General features: G+C 44.4%; 1 non-coding gene across 1 annotated transcript; it reads left to right on the top strand.

The window, feature by feature from the left end:
- The first annotated feature begins 15,724 nt into the window (after nt 1-15,724).
- trnat-ugu (transfer RNA threonine (anticodon UGU)) lies at nt 15,725-15,798 on the top strand. The gene has a single exon. It is a non-coding gene; the product is annotated as a tRNA-Thr (tRNA).
- The last annotated feature ends 1,259 nt before the right edge of the window (nt 15,799-17,057 follow it).

Here is a 17,057-nt window from a genome sequence, read left to right as displayed (position 1 = left end):
TTCATTGGACCAACAGCATTTAGGTTGGAAGGTTTTGGAAATTGAAAGTTGCACATGAGCAGCTTGTGGGACTATTTCACCTCACTGTCAATTTCATGTTCCAGCTCACAGCAATCGCTGTTTTCATTGGCTGAAGAAGTCGTTTTTTGTTGAACCTAAACCTCAACTGAAATGAAAAAAAGGGCAAAAGCTGTAGATAAGCCAAACCGAAAGTACGTTGGACAGCTAGTATGGTGGTCTAGTGGTTAGGATTCAACGCTCTCATAATTCAATTCCCAATCAGGGAATGAAGATTTATTGATCTTGTGAAGTTGTTAAAACAATTTCTTAGAAACATTTACCAGCCCCACCGGAATCAGTGGAATGAGGGCTGAAGCTTTGCCTCATCTGCAAATCTGACACTTGAGAACAAATACAGTGAAAAGCTTTAGAAAGTTGGTGTAACTTTTATTTGTGACTCACTAACTTGGGTATTCTGTAAATGCTGCTCGGAGGTTTAGTGACCGGGATATAATCTACCTGCGTTTCCCTGAGCCTGTGCTCGGTGTATGGGAAGGTTTAGCCCGGGTTGCTTTTCTGCTTTTCCCTGTCTCACTCACTGTGGAGCTGAGGAAGACAGCATAATTGATGGGTTTGTTTGAATCCAATAATTTCCTAGATTTTTAATGGGTACGATGATGCTATTTATTTGGCTCAAATCTTTTCTCATTATATGTGTTTGTGTGTTTGCTTTTTGTGTGGGAGTTCACTGGATAACAGTAGATCTGGCACCATTTTGGGAATATTATTTTGCAGCCCAAGTACTCAGTGACCAGCTCTCCTAATGCCGTCTCCCTTAAAGCCTTCCCCTGTATTGTCTGTTACTACATATTCTGATTGTCCCGAAGCCAATAGTAGGTTTGAATTCCTGATGTGCAGTAACGAGAATCATTTCAATGTCTCAGATCAGTTAATTTCACTGATAACGTCAGAGTCAATGTTCCAGTGTCTTAAAGAAGGGAAAGATGCCTTGACTGTCTCTGGTCAGTCGGGCATTTCACCCTTCATTTTCCTCGATTCCATTCCTCAGTGGGATTTTCTTTTTCTTCTTGAGTTCCCTGACTACACCTGGCAGTATCTTTGGATTGAGAGGAAAAATTAACAGTTCAAATGTAGTGTAGTTCTGATGAAAGGTTACAGGCCTGAAATGAAAAGTATGTTTATCTCTCCACAGACGCTAACAGATTTGCTGAGAATTCCAGCATTTTCTGTTTTTATTTCAGATAGCCAGCACCTGCAGTATTTTGCGTTTCTTTAACTCCTTAGTGAAACATATAAGATCCTGAGGGGACTTGACAGGGTTAATGTGGAGAGGATGTTGCCTCTTGTGGGAGAATCTAGAACTAGGGATTGCTGTTTAAAAATAAAGGGTCACCGATTTAAAACGGAGCTGAAGCAAAGTTCTTTTTCTCTCAGAGGGCCGTGAGTCTTTGGAATTCCCTTCCTGAAAAGATTGTGGAAGCAAAGTCTTTGAATATTTTTAAAACAGAGGTGGATATATTCTTGGTAAGCAAGGGGGTGATAGATTATCGGGGGTAGGCACGATATAGATTTCGGGTTACTTTCAGATCAGCCATGATCTTATTGAATGGTGGAGCAGGCTTGAGGGGCCGAATGGCCTGCTCCTGCTCCTTGTTGTTAGGGAGGAATACCAGTAGATTTCGAGATCCATGTCTGAGCTGAAAACATATAGGCCAACTCAAACTGTAAACAGATCATTCACCAGCTGGAAATGGAAAGGGATTTGCTCATCATCCCTTTTACTGACACAGCAAGACAGTCTCACTGGTGCGAGGCCATTCAGATACTTCATGAGTGCAAAGGGCTTTATTCAGTTTGCCCACAAGTTAACATTCCAACTTTAAAAATTCAAAGGATTTGATCCACAGTCAGAGAATCGCTGCTGGCAAGAGGCAGGTTAAATGTTGCATGTTTGGGAGAAAACAAAAGATCACCAGCTCAGCCCAACTCCTGAGACTCCACTGAGTTCAGGTCTAACTGTAGGGTTTGGTTCTGCTGTTCATTACATCCAGGAGAGAATTATGGTGGAGGCCAGGCCAATTTGGTCACTGCATCGATTTATTCAAGAAGTTTATACCTTTCCCCCTTAGCATCGTATTCTGATATGTTTCTGTTGCACATTATCGCCTTTGAATGGCGGGGTGGTCACCCAGCATTCGCTGCAGGGCAGAATGTGCCCTATCCTCATTAAAGCAGCTCCCTGCACATGCGCATTACTCTGCGTGCCTGTGTGCGTGTGTGTGTGTGTGTGTGTTTATTGCATGCGCATTTCGTCTGTTTAATGAGCATGCGCAGTGCTGGTCTGTGACTGAAGTTGCTCAGAGCGGATGATGAATGTCGAGTGGAGTAAACTAACAGAGTTAGTGGGTGTCTGAGGAGGAATAGAGTCAGCTGAGTGGGCAGGGAGGCTTCATAAAGACACAGTGCAGGCCGCAGACCCCAAATAACAAGGTACCGGTCTTGTGTTTGCAGAGAACGGGCCGAAAAAGTCTGGATTTCTCCCTTCGCCCCGCCCGGGGTAACGGCCGCCATCTTTATAGGGGGCAATGTGCAGCAGAGCGCATGCGCGGTCATCCTGGTCCAGGTAGCAGGAGGAGAGAATGTTGTGCATTTCTATCCTGGACACTCAGGGATGGATTTTGGAAACTCCTTTTACAGGGGGTTCGAAGGGGAGGATTTACACACAGTAAACTCAAACCATGAGAAACGTTTGTTCCGTCTGATATAGATCTTGTAAATTTCTTTTGCAGAATATTTGAAGGGGAGGATTTACAGACAGGAAACTCAAATCAAGAATCAAAATAAAATCTGACAGGGTCACTCAACTCCTCGGAACCTGAATGCCATCGGCCTTTGAATGCGGAAGGAATAAGGTTTATCTGTTTTGCATATGGGATAAGATTTTAAACATCTGTGTGACTGGAAATAGAGAGGAAGAGAGCATGGAGGGATTTGTAACCAAGGATGTGAATTTAAAAATTGAGATTCTGCTTAACCGGGGGCCTGTGTAGTTCAATGAGCAGAGTGGCGATGGGGGGAAGGGACTTGATGTGATTAAAATTTATTTAGTTATGATTAGAGGTATTCAAAATCAACAGGGGTCTGGACAGAGTAGATCGGGAGAGCATCAGGGGTCTGGACAGAGTAGATCAGGGGAAACTGTTCCCATTGGTGGAAAGATTGAGAATGAAAGGGAAGAGATTTAAGGCAATTGAAAAAAGAATCAATGGAGACATGAGTAGAAGCTTTTTCACACAACGAATGTTTAAGATCTGGAATGTGCTGCCTGACAGTGTGGTGGAGGCAGGTTCAATTAAGGCATTCAAGTGGGAATTGGATTATTACTTGCAAAGGAAGAATGTGCAGGGTTATGGGAAGAAGGTGGGGGAATGGCACTAAGATTCGGGCTCATTTGGAGAGCCGGTACAGACAGGACGGGCTGAATGGCCTCCTTCTTTGCTGTAACAATTCTGTGAGTCTGCGATACAGACAGTGAAGTTTTGGATGATCCCAGGTTTATCGAGCTTGAATGTGAGAGGCCGGATAGGTAAGTGTCAGCATATTCAAGTCTAGAGGAACAAAGAAATGGATGAGAGTTTCAGAAATGGTTGAGCTGAGGCAGAGGCAAAGTCGGGCGATATTACTGAGGTGAATCCACTCGAGCACAGACCTTCCCTTTTGTTCTCCCATCCCTCGCCTCCACCATCAAATCGCCCTTCCACTGACCCCAACCCATCATTTTTGTATCTTTCCAGAGTATTTCCAACATTTTCTGTTTTTATTACTGAGGTGGAAATAGGCGGTCTTGGTGATGATGTGGATATGTGGCTGGAAGGTCATCTTGGGATGAAATATTTCACCATGGTTGTTGACAGTCTGCTTCAGCCTCAGACAGTTGTCAGGGAGAGGGATGGAGTCGGTGTTTAGGGCATGGAGTTTGTAGCGGGGATTGAAGGCAATGGCTTCAGCCTTCCCAATATTTAACTAAAGGAAATTGCTGCTCATCCAGGACTGGATGTCAGACAAGTCAGGACGGTGTGTGACGTGGAGGGGAACTTGGAGATGATGGTGTGTCACAAACACCTGCTACCCTGGTCCTACTAGGTGGTGGAGGTTGAGGATTTGGGAGATTCTGTCAAAGTTCTGGTCAAGTTGTAGATGTATAACATACCTCTCCTTCAACCTTTCCTCTCCCATCTCCCTCTCTCTCTCGGTCTCTCATTCCCTCATCTCATAAAGGCCAGAGTCTTGCTTAGGCCCAGACCAGATGGCAGGTTCCCTTCCCTGAAGGACATTAGTGAACCAGTTTGGTTTTTATGACAATCCAGCAGTTTTCATGGTCACTTTTTCCTCGTGCCGGCCCCACAAATTCTCAGATTCATTCAGCTCAATTTCACAACCTGCCTTTGTGTTTTTGTGGGTTCTCTCTCACTCCATTTTTTCTGTTTTAAATCAATTTCACAGGGTAATAGAAGGGGAGGATTTGCAGTCGGGAAACTGAAGCCAAACATCACATCAGGATCTGACAGAGTCGCCCAATTTATCGTTGGATTTTGAACATGGAAGGAAAAAGCACCGTTCACAGTGGGGAGAAACCGTACACGTGTTTTGTGTGTGGACAAGGCTTCAGCCGATCATCTGGCCTGTCAAAACACAGGTGCAGTCACACTGGAGAAAAACCATGGAAATGTGGGGACTGTGGGAAGGGGTTCAGTTACCCATCCCAGCTGGAAATTCATCGGCACATTCATACTGGAGAGAGGCCATTCACATGTTCTGTGTGTAAAAAGGGATTTTCTGATTCTTCCACTCCACTGAAACACAAGCGAATTCACACTGGGGAGAGGCCATTCACCTGCTCTGAGTGTGGGAAGGGATTCACTCACTTATTCAGCCTGTTGACACACCAGCAGGTTCACACTGGGGAGAGCCTGTTTACCTGCACTGTGTGTGAAAAGGGATTTGCTGATGCATCCACTCTACTGAAGCCCAAGCGAGTTCACACTGGGGAGAAACTGTGGAAATGTGGGAACTGTGGGCAAGGATTCAATAGACCATCCCAGCTGGAAATTCATCGATGCACTCACACTGGAGAGAGGCCAGTCACCTGCTCCGAGTGTGGGAAGGGATTCACTCAGTTATCCACCCTGCAGACACACCAGCGAGCTCACACTGGGGAGCGGCCGTTCACCTGCTCCGTATGTAAAAAGGGATTTGCTGATTCATCCACCCTATTGAAACACAAGCGCATTCACACTGGGGAGAGGCCGTTTACCTGCACTGTGTGTGGGGAGGGATTCATTCAGTCATCCACACTGCTTATGCACCAGCATGTTCACACTGGGGAGAGGCCATTCACCTGCCCTGAGTGTGGGAAGAGATTCACTCGGTCATCCCACCTGCTGACACACCAGCGTGTTCACAAGTAACTGCAGGGATTGGATTTCCTTCCTAATGACATTCATGCCTGAACAATGTTCATTGGGGTCTCTTTCTGCTGATGTCAATAAACTCCAGTCCAGTTATATATTTTGGATAAAATTCAAATAAATCAGCTTTGTGTTAGGTAAACAGAGTGTCGAGCCTTTTTAATATCTCGAACATAATTTAGTTCCTTTTGAAGGTCTCTCCCTCTCCCCCGTCTCCTTCATCCTCACCTCCAAAAACAAGTGTGAGGAGCTCATGGAGCTTCTTTGTCACTAAGATTGAGACAATCCAATCAGCTGCCTCTGCTGCTTCCCTCCCTTCCACTAGCCCACCGGGACAAACTGTCTCTAAAGATCCCCCTTGTCCGAGCCCTGAACCCACATCTTTCTTTTGTTTCCCCCCATCTCCCCTCATGCCCTCTCAGTGCCCTCTGTGTGCATCACCTGCTCCATTGACCCTATTCCCACTAAACTACTGACCACCCAACTTCCCCATGTTTGCCGTCATTGTCAACGATTCTCTCTTTTCAGGTACTGGGGAGAGGGGGATCCTCTCCTTTAAATCTTCCATCATTACTGCTGACCTTAAATAAAAACAAACCCTTCACTCCTCCATCTTTGCATGCTGCCGCCCCATCTCCAGCCTCACTTTCCTCTCAAAAATCCTTAAATGTTTTGTAATCCCCCAAATCCATGTCCATCTTTCCCAGAACTCCAGGTTTCAATCCCTCCAATCAGGTTTCTGCCCTTTCCTGATCATAGTTTTTTTAATTTGCTAATCCAGTGCCAATGCCAATCAAGACAATGGCTGTGTCTAATGTGAATATGGTAGTGAGACCGAGTGAGCTCATTTGTTGGTTCCAGTCTCAGCCTCTATGGTGATGAGGGCTCAGCTCCCACCGCTGCCAAACTTTCGAGTGATTTGTTGTTTAAGGCGCTTCCAAAAAATTCTCCGTGCGGCGAAGGGGCAGCTGAGCTGTGCAGTGTTGTATTCCGGACGGAAGATTGAGGAGAGGCCGTGTAAATCCCAGGGTGACTGGGAAAAGGTGGGGCAATGGCATGGACTGGAAGGCCTTTTTCCTCTGAAACTCCCTGTATCTATTCTATTATTTATACAATATGAGTTTATTAGTGGGCAGTCCTGGCTGAGTGGTTAAGGTGATGTGTCCATTGGGGACTTTGGTTTGAGTTCTACCAATTCCCCTTCTCATCATTCCCGATTGCAGCAAGCTATCTGCAGAATTAATTATCGGTTAAATAAAATCAAGAACACCCCAGCAGCCCTGTGTTTCTAATTCCTGTTCATCTGCAAACATTCACTAAATTTGCAGTCTGAAATGGAACAATAATTGGCCAAGTTGGTGCCATCCTTGTTTTCTGGGTGTTTGTCTCTCCTGAGGCCTCTGTCACTCTCGGTGAATGTGCCTGTGTGTGTTCCTCTGTGCGTGTCAGTGTGGTTCAGTACCCAAGGGGGTGAACACATTTTTACAATCACAAGCTTTATTCACATTAATTCTGCACCTTCATGTTAAAATGTTACAGAGAAAAATATCGGGTTGAAAAATGCAAGAGGAATTTGCAATGTTTGGAAGGAGGTGCAGCTAAGAAGTGGAAGATGTGAATGATGTTACTGATGATTGAGCGGAATGTATTGCAACCTTGGGACTTTTGTAGGTCGATTACCTTCTACACTTTGAAATTCAGAACAAGCTGAGGCTCCAGGTGAAAAAACACTTTTTTTTCACTTTATGCATTGTTAGCTCAGTCTGTAGAGCCTGAGACTTTTAACCCGAGGGATGTGGGTTCCAGCCCTATGCTGGATGTTACTGTTTTTTTTCTAAACTTTGCTGCATTTATGGTTGATCCCCAGCTCTCCATTCCTCCAGCAGTATCACTGCTCAAACTGAGTCTTTCTCCATCCCGCTTTGTTAATATCACAGTTGCTGGTTTCTGAGTGAAAACTGTCCTCAGCTTCACTGGAAGTCGGAGAGTTTTGTGCTTAAGATTTGGTGCTTTCACCGCTGCAACCTAGGTTCAATTCCCAGTCAGGGAAACCTTTTCTTTCCCGCTGTGTGAACTGTCACAGTGAATAAGAATTCCTTCTTAAAAGAAACCAGGTCTGGCAGCGTCTGTGGAGTGAGAAAGAGAGTTAATCTTCCAGCTGGATGATCTTTCACCAGAGCTGGACATTCAGAGATGGAACAGGTGGAAAACAAGTCCAGAGGCGGAGAGAGGGGAGTGAAAGGCCAAAAGGGAAGGACTGTGATAGGTTACAAGGCATGAGAGAGAAACTGACTAAAGGGATGATGGTGCAAAATGCGGATGGGAATGGGACAGATTTATCTTCCAATTTTTCAAACTGGGACAAATATCACTCCTGATCAACCAGTCACAACTGCTCTTTTAAAGCAGCACGCTGGGCCGAATGGCCTCTTTCTGTGCTGTCTCTTTCTATAATTGTTTCATTTCCATCTGCACTGCTGCTGCCTTCACAGTCATTCGATAATCTTACAACCCATTCCAGCAAAATTTACCTTCTTCCCTTTGATGTCATGGGACTGAGTAAGATCAGTGCAAAGTGTTCTTGTCATTTTGCACATGATTTCGATCCAGTGGTGGAAGGTTTTTAATACACTTAACCCTGAATGAATTCAGCAGGGACATGGAGAAAGTCATGAAAGGTGAGAAGCATATCAGCGTGAGTTGAACCTGAGCGGTGAGACGCTAATGGATTTTAAAGCCACTGCCTGAAGCACAGTTCCAAACCTGAAACAGGTTGTCTGCTCATTATGACGTTGCTGTTTGTTGTGGGGGGTGGGGTGGGGTGTGAGTTTGCTGAGCGGTGATTGGCTGCCGTGTTTCCTGCATCACAACAATGACGACACTTCAAAAAGTCCTTAATTGGCTGGAAAGCGCTTTGAGACGTCCCCTGGTCCGGAAAACCCTATATAAATGCAAATCTGTCTTCTTTAATTATCATAAATCCCAGCCCTCTGGTTACTGACCCTTGTCAGTGGAAACAGTTTCTCCCTCTCTGCTCTATCAAGCCGCCCGTCCCCACCACCACCACCCCCATTATTTCGAACAGCTCCGTGAAATCTCTGTTCAATCTTCTTTGCTCTAAAGAGAACAATCCTGGTCTCTATAATCTCTCCACAAAACTGAATTTCCTCATCACTGGACATGATGCAAGGTGGAGGATTGAGGCTAAATTTTGTAAAATATTGTCAGTTGGCAGGTGGGAAAATGGAGAAGGAACCAAACCAGAAAACCCAGTCTCCAGCTTTGTGAATCTTTAGAAACTCTTTGGGAACCGGAATCAGGGAAGAATGAAGGGGGAACTGTTCGACTGACCAGAGACAGTCAAGGCACCTTTCCCTTCTTTAAGACGCTAGAACATTGACATTATTGATGTTCTCAGTGAAATTAACTGATCTGAGTTATTGAAAGGATTCTCGTTTCTGCACATCAGGAATTCCAAACCTAATATCGGCTTCGGGACAATCAGAATACTTGGTAACAGTCAAGACACGCAAAGACTCGAAGGGAGACGGCACCGGTTATAGGAGAGCTGGTTCCCGGTGACATGGATGTGCCTGCAGTGGGTGGGATCAGGCTGTTTCCATGTATCCACAATGAATGCCCCACTCTTTATTTTGGAAGAGTAAAATTGATCGAGAGAATTGTCATTCCAGTAGCAGCAATCTGAAGCTTTAACTCACTGATACTCTGGTTAGAGGCTGCATCAGTCTCTGGCGCAATTGGTCAGCGCGTTTGGCTGTTAACTGAAAGGTTGGTGGTTCGAGACCACCTAGGGGCGAAGCTTTCACTGTTTTCTCCCCATCAGCATTGATTATCACACAGTTCCAGACTGTCATTGGGTACTTGTGCTGAAACGAATGACCCCCAAAATGTTGCCAGTTCCAGTGTTAACCAGTGAGCTCCCAGGTAAGTGGCTTTTGTCGAATATTAATTTCAAATATAATGAGAAAACAATTAGTCTGACCATGTACCGATATCTAACCCATTGGAAATTTATGAAGTTATTGGATTGAAACAAATACATCAATAATTCTCTTCCTCAGCTCCACAGTGAGTGAGACAGGGAAAAACAGAAAAGCAGCAATATTCCGGCCCCGCACTCTCCAATCACCCGCTGCCAGCAGAAAGCGGCGACTGCAGCTTCAATCAGCGGGTTACTGCCCATCCCTGGGACGCAAGGTACTCCAACCAGGGCCAAACCTCCCAATACACCGAGCACAGGCTCAGGAAAACACAGGTAGATTATATCCCGTTCACTAAACCTCCGAGCAGCATTTACAGAATACCCGAGTGAGTGAGTCACAAATAAAAGTCACACCAACTTTCTAAATCTTTTCATTGTAAAATTCCTTCATTTCATTGAAAAGTTAACAGTTGTGAATCTGAAAATGAGCACCATGGGATTTGTGTTACCGAGTGACATTTTTCCATTGTTTATCCGTCAGGTTTGCAATTCAAACTGTGTTGGATATTGAAGCGATTCTGATTTCAAAATGAGTTCACAAAGCAGCTAAACATTAAATCCAGAAACAAATCCTGAGGAAAATGGATCCCAATGTTTGGAAGGAGGTGCAGCTGAGAAGCGGAAGCTGTGAATGTTGTTATTGATGAATGAGTGAAAAGCATTGGATCCTTGGTCAATCACTGTAGCCGAGTGGTTAAATGGGTGGTTCTAAAACCCATTGGAGTCTCCGCAGGTAAATTCAAACCTTACCAAATGTTCTTCTTATTATTGCTGATTTCGACCAGGTGTCCACAGAACTCCCGGATCAATGGAAGAAAACGCATCCAAAAATTCTCCTGATTTTTGGACTCTAAGGGAATGAATGGCTATCGGGATCGGGAGGGAAATTGGTTTTGTGGCTGGAGATTCGCCATGATCTTATTAAGTGACGGAGGAGGCTTGTGGGGCCCTATGAAGTATTTCTGCTACTTTGCTCCTGTTCTATTTGAGTAGCAATACCAGCCAAGGTGATGGGCACTAATATCCTGAGTTCGGTAGATTGGCTCTAGGTGGTTGAAGGTGTCACTTTTCATTGAGTGGTGAAAAATATGCTTTTAAAATCCACTGGGGTTTCCCCAGGAAAGTTCCAATCTTACCGACTGTGCTTCTTATTATTGTTGATTTCAACCAGGTGTCCACAGAACTCTCGGATCAATGGAAGAAAAACATCCAAAAATTCTCCTGATTTTTGGACTCTAAGGGAATGAAGGACGATCGGGATCGGGTGGGAAATTGGTGTTGAGGTTGGGGATCCGCCATGATCTTATTAAGTGACGGAGGAGGCTTGTGGGGCCTTATGAAGTATTGATGCTGCTTTGATTCTGTTCTGTTTCAGTAGTAATGGGCAGTAGCATCCTGAGCTCGATGATTCAGCTGAGTTGTTGTAGGTGCTGATTTCAGGTTTCACTCTTTATTGAGGCGTGGTTTCTAATCCCACTGCTGCTAACTTGTCCTATTGGTCGAAAAGATGCCAGCTCACAGTTAAAACAGGTGTGTGCGGTGTTTCACTTTAATGGGAAGAACGAGGAGACACAATAAAAATATAAATGGCTGTGGAGAAAATGTGGGGTTGTCGAATTAGCTGAATTCCTCTTCCATAAGCTGGTATGGACAGACTGGGCCGAATTTCCTCCTCCTCTGCTGTAGACATCTATAATTTTATACCAACAACACTAACCCATCCATAGGACCAGTCATCGTGGCCGAGTGGTTCAGGCAATGGAGTCCAGATCTAGTCAAGGCGATGTGGAGTAGATCGTGAGCTTGGTAGCGCAGCTGTAGTGGTTGATAATGGTTTAAGGTCTCATTCTTTATTGAGGCGTGATTTCAAATCCCACTGCTGCTAAAATTGCACTATTGGTCGAAGAAGTGCCAGCTCACGGTTAAAGCAGTGTTAATGCGGTGTTTCACATTAACAGTAACACTGAGGAGAGAGAATAAAAATATAAATGGCGACGGAGAAAAGGCGAGATTGTTGAATTAGCTGAATTCCTCTTCCATGAGCTGCCACGGACACGGTGGGCCGAATTTCCTCCTTCCCTTCTCTGCTGTGGCCGCCTATAATCTTATACCAACAAAATTACCCTGTGCATAGGGGCAGTCATTTAGGCGATGGAGTCCAAATCCATTGGGGTTTCCTGCTTCTAATTATTCCTGGTTTTAACTCTGTATCCACAGAGTTAATTGTCGGTTACATTGAATAAAATCCGTCAATACAAGCGGGCGTTTTCCTCCTTCTGTTCATTCACGAAACCTGCAGTGCAAATGGAGCAAAACTTGGTGTCATGCTTGCTTTCTGGGCGTTTGTCTCTCCTTAGAGACAAACCCTTGCCCTCTGTCACTCTCGGTGTCTATCCCTGTGTGTGTTCCTCTGTGTGTGTCAATGTGATTCAGTTTCCCGAGGAGCTGAACACATTTTTACCATCACAAACTTATTCACATTAGTTGTGCAGCTTCAGATGAAAATGTTACAGAGAAAATTATCAAGATGAAAGATACAAGAGGAGTTTGCGATGTTTGGAAGGAGGTTCAGCTAAGAAGTGGAAGGTGTGAATGATGGTATTGACGATTGACAGGAATGTATTGCAACCTTGGGGCTTGTGTATAAGACATAGGAGCTGAAATTAGGCCATTCGGCCCATCGTGTCTGCTCCGCCATTCAATCATGGCTGATAAGTTTCTCAACCCCATTCTCCCGCCTTCTCCCCGTAACCTTTGATCCCCTTACCAATCAAGAACCTTCGATTACCTTCTACACTTTGAAGTTCAGAACCAGCTGAGGCTGCAGGTGGAAAGCAACAGTTATCTCCATGTATGTTGGAATATGGGATACTTATGTCATGTGTGCCCGGCTAGTTCAACTGGTAGATCAAAGGCTCTTAATCTCAGTGTCATGGGCTCGGCACACGTTGAGTGCAGCTTCTTTCAAACAAATAACCACCAACCTCTGTTCCTTTGAAACTGGCACACGACGGACATTCACCACTGATTCAAAGCACTTCCATGTCACATCTCTTTCTGTCTCACCTCCAGCTCTCTCCGCCCTTCCAGGAGCTGTTTGACCACACACAGTCAGTTAGTGCGAGCATAATACACAACGTGATCGGTTTACAGATAACAGGCTAAAGAGACACCAGGATCTTCCTGATTCTCCAGGTACTGATTACAGGAATGTGCACAGTGCCGATTATCCACAGTCACACACTCCTTCCAGTCTTGTCTACGTTGTTCAGCTTTGAAATTTCTCGCATTTTCGCACTGGATTTCAATGTAAAGAAAACAGAGCTGTGATAAGCTTATATTGTTCAGCAGATATACTGCACGAAGTTACATAACAGGCTGATGATAACAGTGCTCTTTGGTCGCGGTGAGCTCCAGTGAAGGATTGGCACCATTAATGTGTCGTTCAATTAGTCTTGTGATTGGTTGATCCATCAGGAGTGATATTTTTGTCAATGCAAACAGTAGGCACCAGAATTTGCCCTTCTCCCACCCATATTTTGCCTGGCACCACCATCCCTATGGCCAGTGCTTTGCAAACAGCCCTTCTCTTGTCCTTCTTTCACTCCGCTTCTGTCTTTGTTCCCGGCCTGTTCTAAGTGTGATATTTCCAGCTCTGAGGCTAAACTTAAACTGATTCTGGTGGAGCTGCTAAATGTTTTCAATCAATAAGTAATTAATACTCATTTTGACAATTCCACAAGATCAATAAAACTGCATTTCCTGACCGGGAATCGAACCCGGCCGCAGCGGTGAAAACGCCGAATCCTGACCACTAGACCACCAGGGAAACTGGCAAATTTTCGTTTCCGTTTCATTTATTGACGCTGCTTTTATCCATGTTTCCATTTTAAATGCAATGAATTCTTCAGTCAATTACAACAACGGTTTCTGTGAGCTGGGACATGAAATTGACAGTGAGGTGAAATATCCCCACAAGCTGCTCATGTGTAACTGTCAGTTTCCTAAACCCACCAACCTGATCACTGCGGCTGTTGTGAAACTGACAAGGGAACATATGGCAGACATTCATCACTGAAAGTAACTGACACACTTCTAAACACTTTCATGTCGCATCTGTTTCTGCTTCTGTCCCTGCCTCGCCTCCAGCTCCCTCTGCCCGTCTAGCTACCAGGTCATTTAGCTGCTTGATGCAGACACAGTCAGTTCATGAACCCAAGCTTTCCCTGGAAAGCAGGGACAGAGAATGTGGGACCCAATGATTTTAGAAAGAATGAGTTTGCTGATGACATGGTAAAGATAATCTGGGATCTCATCTTCCTGATTCTCCCAGACACTGAAGACAGGAATGTGCAGAGTGCCGATTATCCACAGTCGCAGGCTCCTTCCAGTCTTGTGCACGTAGTTGAGCTTTGAACCCACTCGCAAAAGTGGATTATAAAATGGCAGAATAAGTGTGAAAGAAGTGGTATTTGGGAAATATCAAATTATAGAAAGTTACAGCAAAGAAAGAGGCCATTCGGCCCTGTGTGCTGCTTTCAAAGAACACCAAAGAAGAGTCACACGGAATTGAAACATTAACTTTATTTCTCTCTCCAGAAATATTGCCAGACATGCTGAATTTCCAACATTTTCTGTTTTCACTCAGATTTCCCGCATCCACAGTATTTTGCTTTTATCTCTGGGTTTCTAGCCCAGTGACAATGCCAATACGCCATCTCCTGAATGCTCTGATTTGATATGAACATGTTCTCCCTCAGGAAGTGCTGTTAGTAGCGGACGAGTGTTGAGGGCGATGGTTCTGACATCCATCGGGGTTTCCCCAATGTTGTTTTGCTGACTGCGGTTATCATTATTCCCGATGTTGACCAACAGAATTAGTTACCGGATAAATAGAATCAAACAAAAACTTCTGCGCTTTCTTATTTCCATTCATCTGCAAGGATTTGCGAAATCTGCAGACGGAAATGGAGTAAAACTGAGCGAGTTTGGAGACATCCTATCTTTCTGGGTGTTTGTCTCTCCTTAGGCCTCTGTCACTGTCGATGTGTATGTCTGTGAGTGTCCCGCTGTGTGTGTCAATGTGGTTCAGTTCCTCATTTTTAGCAATCCCCACTTTATTCACCTTACTTGTGTGGCTTCATATTAAAATCGTACAGAGAAAATAAAAACCGGTTTAAAAGGTTCAAGAGGAATTTTCTTTCTGTATTTCTGAGTGGAGACTGTTCAGTTATTAAGTGTCCGTATGTTACAAAGCGGAGGGAGATTGAAATTTTCACTGAGCAACATTTAAACAGACACCGAGTCCTTGTGGCCGAGTGGTTAAGGCAATGGACACATCGAGAGAATGAATTTGTAAATACAAACAGTCCAAACTGATACCCCTCGGACATGAGGAACTGTATTTCTTCTCGAAGCTGTTCCACGTGTGACATTTGCAGCTCTGATGTGAAACTCCAACTCTCTCTCCACTGATTCGGGCGGAGCTGTTGTGCGTTTTCCGTTTTTAATCAATAAGTAAATCACGCCTGTTTTAACAGTTTGTACCAGATCAATAAACCTTCATTGCCTGGCCGGGAATTGAGTCCGGACTACGGCGGTGAAAGGGCCGAATCCTCACCTCTAAATCACGAGGAAAGTTGTCTATAACTCTTGCAACGTGCTTTATCTGGGCCACAATTGCCATTTTTCAGACACTTTCACCAGAGGTGTTTTTAAGGGGTAGCTGCAGTGAAGGATTGGCACCAATAAAATGTCGTTCAACTGGTCTGGTTCCAAATCCTGCTCAGGAATTTAAGAAAAACTTTGAGTTTGCTCAGTGTCCTGACTTCAAAAGCGAGAATGTAAAAAAGTACATTCCCCCAAGCGTGTAATAAAATGTCGGAATGACTGGGAAATTATGCTGGGAAACATAAAATTGTAGACAGTTACAGCAAAGAAAGAGGCCATTCGGCCTGGCGCGCTGCCTTCAAAGAGCAGTTGTGATTGATTGGTCAGGAGTGATATTTGTGTCAGTGTAAACAGTCGGCAGTAAAATCTCTCACATTACCGCGGCAGACATTCATCACTGAAAACAACTGACACACGTCAACTTCTGCTGCTTTCATGTCGCATCGTTAACTTTCTGTTCTCCCTTTCAGGCATTTCCAGGTCTATCAAATATTATCCATGCAGAACGTTGTCCTGTTCCTAGTTCCACTAGGAGACTTACTGTGAGTCGGATAGCTAAAGTGGCTCCACAGCTCAGTGGTTTAGAGCACTGGTCTTGTAAACCAGGGGTCGTGAGTTCAATTCTCACTGGGGCCTGCTATTAATTTTTATGAAATTTGGTAACAAGGTAAACTTTGAGCACAGCACTGTAAAGAGATTAAAGCTGGAAATACAAAACAAAAAAAAAATACCTGGAAAAACTCAGCAGGTCCGACAGCATCTGCGGAGAGGAATAAAGTAAACGTTTCGGGTCCGTATGGCTCTTCAACAAAACCTGTATCGTAAGGTCATGTCAGTGGGCAACAAGATGGCAGATGGATTATAATGTAGGCAGGTGCGATTATGTTCACTTGGTTATAAAAATGAGAATAACAGAATGCTTTTAAAATGTGAGAAATTTGTAAGTGCTGATGTTCAAAGAAACTTGGCTGTGCTTGTACAAGCAATGTGGAAAGCTAGCATGCAGGATCAGCATGTTGGCCTTTATTGCAAGGGGATTGGAGAGCAAGAATAAAGAGGTATTGCTACAGGGTTTTGGTGAGACGGTATTTGGAATCTCGTGTGCTGTTTTCATCTCCATATTTATAAAAGAATAGACTTGCATTGGCGACGGTGCAGGGAAGGTTCACTAAATTGGTCTCTGGAATCTATTCTCTGGAGTTTAGAAGAATTAAAGCCAATCTGATTGAAACCTCTAAAATTCTGAGAGGGCTTGATAGGGTAGACACAGGGATTGTTTCTGCTGGTCAGGGAGTCTAAAACACTGGGGCACAGTCTCAGGGTAAAGGGTCGATAATTTCAGGCTGAGATGAGGAGAAATTACTTCATCCAAAGGGTTGTGAACCTTTGAATTCTCTACCCAGAGGGTTGTGGATGTTCCATCATTGAATACATTTAAGGCTGGGATGGACAGATGTTTGGTCTCTCGGGGGACTAAGGGATATGGGGAACGGGCAGGATAATGGAGTTGAAGCCAAGATCAGTCATGATCGAATTGAATGATGGGACAAGCTCGATGAGCCGTGTGATCTACTCCTGCTTCTATTTCTTGTGATCATAAGTATAATAAAAACAGAAAGTATTGGAAGTTCTCAGAAGGTTTGACAGCAAATGTGAGGGGAGAAACAGAGTGAAGGTTTTGAGTCTAATTTGACACTTTTTCAAACCATAAATTGGCTGCTAGTTATGACATTTTGCACAACATCAAGACAGAATTGAACCCAGGCGGTGAAAGAACCGAGGCTGAACCACTAGAGTGTTACCTTCCAACTGAAGGTTTAATGGTTTAAGAAAACCTAGGGTCAAGTAGACTCCCTCTCTTCCTGCTTCTACTCATATTACCGACATAATTCTGC

This window comes from Cetorhinus maximus, chromosome 23 (genome assembly GCF_964194155.1).
Source record: "Cetorhinus maximus chromosome 23, sCetMax3.hap1.1, whole genome shotgun sequence".
Lineage (NCBI taxonomy): Eukaryota > Metazoa > Chordata > Chondrichthyes > Lamniformes > Cetorhinidae > Cetorhinus > Cetorhinus maximus.
The sequence above is the reverse complement of the archived record's forward strand: the minus strand, read 5'-3'. Positions and strand labels throughout refer to the sequence as shown.